Here is a 4,238-nt window from a genome sequence, read left to right as displayed (position 1 = left end):
ACTTGAGAATTAAACTGTAAAATAATTCTAGAGGGCTTGATTGATCCCTCTCATAATCTTTTATTTATAATAATAAATTGATACAAGAGTACATGATAATTAGAGTAACCTAGACACAATATAATCATGATAATTAGAGTAATCTAGACACAATATAATCATGATAATTAGAGTAACCCTAGATACAATATAATCATGATAATTAGAGTAACCCTAGACACAATATAATCATGATAAATAGGATAAATATCCTAACATGCTTCTCCTCCATGTACGTCGCTATAGCATAAGAGATTTGATTTGATAAACAATTTTGGCTTGTTCAGACTGATTAGTCACCTTTTCTTCCTCACATGACTTTACATGGTCATTACTAGCAGGTTCAGATGAGGCCGAAGAAGAAAATCCGAATCTCAAAGTCAAAGATGAATTCAGTGGATTCCGCAAAGTAGCTTCAACTAGAATCAGCTGGAACATTAGAAATATCACATGATGAGAATACTTAACCAAAACGAAATCTCCTGAACACATAATTCTAAGGAAAAAATAGAACAATTACAAAATCTACACAATAATTCATTATCAAAATATCATAATGATAAACTCAACTCACATGGGATACAAAATGCCAAAACTGTAATGTTTTCAATAAACTCAAAAACCCCAATTAAACCCCAATACTAAAATTAGCAAAAAAAAAAAGAGAAAACTTTGTTCAGGTTTTTAGAATAGGGTTACCTTGTTGGGTGATAGGTGGTGGGGAGAATGAAAGTGATTGGGGAAAGGTTGGGAATTTCGTGAAACAAAAAGGGTGAAGCTTCGACAAAGGGTTGCAGAGCAACGGGACAACACCCTATGGAAGAACATGGCCGAAGAAAACGGATTGAGCAAAGATTCGAGTTGGGATTGAAGAGAGAAAGTGATTTTTGAGGAGAAAACTAAGGAAATGAAGAAGGGAAATTTTGCTTGGATTTAAGCGCCACCAAAGCCTCCTTAATCATCTATGCAAAACAAAACAAACTCACAAAATTCGATAAACAAACAAAACCTAAAAATCAAACACATAATGAGAAGACACACGGGAGATGCGCGATGTGGTATGGCTCGACGAGAAGGTGAAGTTGAGGGAGGATAGGGATGCGCTACCGCCGATTAGAATCTCTGGCGACACCAAGAGGTTCCGTTACAACAACAAGCAGGGGCACCAGTCCTCCATCAGGATCTCGCGGATCGTGGCAGAGACGCTGAAGCTAAGGATGAAGGATGTGTGGTGGTTCGTGATGAGCGACGACGACATCATTTTTGTGACCGAAAACCTAATTAGCGTTCCTAGGAAATACGACACCGTTTTCATGCTACCTACATTACGTCATTTTAAATTTTTTAAAATATTTACATAGTGTAACGTCCACGTATTCATCAAACTTCACAGATAAGTAAGGTTGCACCACAGTAGCATTTGCACCGTTAAGTTTTTAACGGCGTGAGCGAAAAGGACCGGATTGAACAGTTTTTAACAAATCAGGGGACCTTACGAAATCTTTTTAAACGGTAAGATCATTTTGAACCAAACCTCTAAAAGTAGGGACGAAAAGAGGTATTAAACCATACAATAATTTTAATATTTTGAGCATAAAATTAGTAATAATGACAAAATCAGATTAATTATGATAATGAATGAAAACGGTAATATGATAATCATGTACCAAATCTAATGGTTAAAGATTACTTACCATTCGAAGGTATACACCAAAATTTTTATGCATGTATATTTGTGTTTTGTTATCTTTTGCCACTTTCAATGATATGAAATTATATTAAATGAATGTGAAAGTACTATTTTTTTATTAGACTCATTAAAGAAAATGTCTATGTGAAAGATGTCCTAAGTTTGAGGATGATACTTTTTCCAATCATGTTTTTAAACTCAAAAGGTTTAATATCAAGCTCCAAGATCCAGGAGATTGGTATGGACATCGATCTAAGTAGATTTTCTAATTGAAAATGGTTTTATGAGAAGAAAAGTAGACACTACTCTGTTTTGTAAAGATTATTCAAACAATTTCATTATTAGTCAAATATATATTATGACATTACCTTTAGTTCTATTAGTGAAATGTGTGTATGCAAGGATTTCTCAAGCCTTATGAATTCAAGACTAGCATGATTGAAGAACTCTGATTGTAGGTAGGATTACAAACCAAGAAGATAAACAATGAAATTGACATACACATTAGACAAAGTATGTAATGAGCTTCTAAAGAGGTTCAACACCAAATCCAGTAGACAACAATTCTACGCCTAATATTTATATCATTCTACGCCTAATATCATATACAGAGTATCTGCGTGTGTGCTCGTTTTTAATCTGGCCCAAATGAAGTACACTTAACTATTTAACAAATTTTTAGATATTTAAAGTGCACTACTAACCTTGCTTATTCTTTTAAGAGTCGAGAAAGTTTTAAATTATAGGATACTATGATAAAGACTACACTGGTGATAAAGTAGAAAAAGAAAAATATTGTGGTCATGGTGCAAGAAAAACAGACCTTTATTTACTATTTACCTTTTCTTTTTCACATGGACCACCTAGTCAGGTAGGTCGTTATCCTATTATAATTCAAGAATATTGAAGTACATTACTTTTAACTATTACTTTAAATTGTTATATTGCGTTCACAAGATAGTAAACGTAAACAATTTCTATTAAACCAATTTTTGACAAACTATTTTACTTTTGTTGTATTTGAATAAATTTTATTAGAAATATGGCCCAGATTGTTTTCGTTGGGAAAGAGGCTCAATACACTTGCGGCTCATCAAAGAGACAAAATATAGAGCTCTTTGTGGAATACGGGGTAACTTACAAAATAAGAAAAGACTAACAAAACAAAAGCTTGATCACTTTCATTTTGAGGGTAATCTTAAACTTAATAGCCTCCCCTCAAGCTGGATGGTGTACACTCACCAAACCAAGCTTGGGAACTAAGATCTAAACCTAACACGATGGGAAAACTTGGTGAAAATGTCAGACAGCTGTTCATCGGATCGGACAGGATGAAGATGCAGAAGATTGGCCTGGATCTTTTCATGAACAACATGGCAATCAAGCTCTATGTGCTTGGTCCTTTCGTGAAAGCTCTGGTTATGAGCTATGTGTCTCGCTGACTTGTTGTCGCAATATAGAGTCGGGGTCCCTGCTTGTATTTGAAGGTCCTGTAGCAGATAGTGAATCCATTGTATCTCACATACAGTGGCTGCTAGAGCACGATACTCCGCTTCTGTGGAGGATCTGGATACAATTTTTTGTTTCTTAGATTTCCACGAAATAAGAGATGATCCAAGGAAGACACAAAATCCCGTAGTGGATCTTCTAGTATTTGGACATGTTGCCCAATCTGAGTCACTGAAAGCCTTTATATGTATTGGAGAGTCAGCAGCAAAGAACAATCCTTCCGAAAGGCTTAGATTTTATATACCTGAGGACATGTTGCACAACCCGATAATGATAATTAGTGGGGGATTGCATGAATTGACTAAGTAAATTAACGAAAAAACACAAATCAGGTATGGTATTGGTGAGATAGAGCAACTTCCCTATCAATCTTCTGTGGGAGCCAGGATCATCTAGATAGTTCTCCATCTGATATAGCGAACTTGTGTCACTCAAGAAGGGGGTAGTGGATGGTTTGCACCCCAGCATTCATGTTTCCTTAAGAATGTCCAAGGCATACTTTCTTTGGCATAAATGAACTCCTCTTTTAGATCTGGCCACTTCTAACCCTAGGAAGTATTTGAGTTCTCCAAGATTCTTTATTCTGAACTTTTTGTGTAAAAGTTCCTTTATGTGATTGATTTCTGCCATGGAGTTTCCTGCTAACACAATGTCACCAACATACACAAGTAGGACAATGAAACCTGTAGGTGTTCTTTTGATAAACAATGAGTGATCAGATTTAGATTGAGCATAATCAACAGAAATGAGTAAAGAAGATAATTTCTCGAACCATTGTCTGCTGGCTTGTTTCAGCCCATATAAGGACTTGGTTAGTCTACAAACCTGACCCTTTTCATGGACATTAAGACCAGGTGGTGGTTGCATGTAAACCTCTTCATTTAAGTCCCTATGTAGGAAGGCATTATCAACATCAAGTTGATCGAGAAACCAATTATTTGAGGTTGCAAGTGCAATGAGCAATCTAACAGTAGTGAGCTTGGCCACGGGAGAAAAGGTG

The sequence above is a fragment of the Vigna radiata genome, unplaced genomic scaffold (genome assembly GCF_000741045.1).
Source record: "Vigna radiata var. radiata cultivar VC1973A unplaced genomic scaffold, Vradiata_ver6 scaffold_431, whole genome shotgun sequence".
Lineage (NCBI taxonomy): Eukaryota > Viridiplantae > Streptophyta > Magnoliopsida > Fabales > Fabaceae > Vigna > Vigna radiata.
This window is presented reverse-complemented; position numbering follows the sequence as displayed.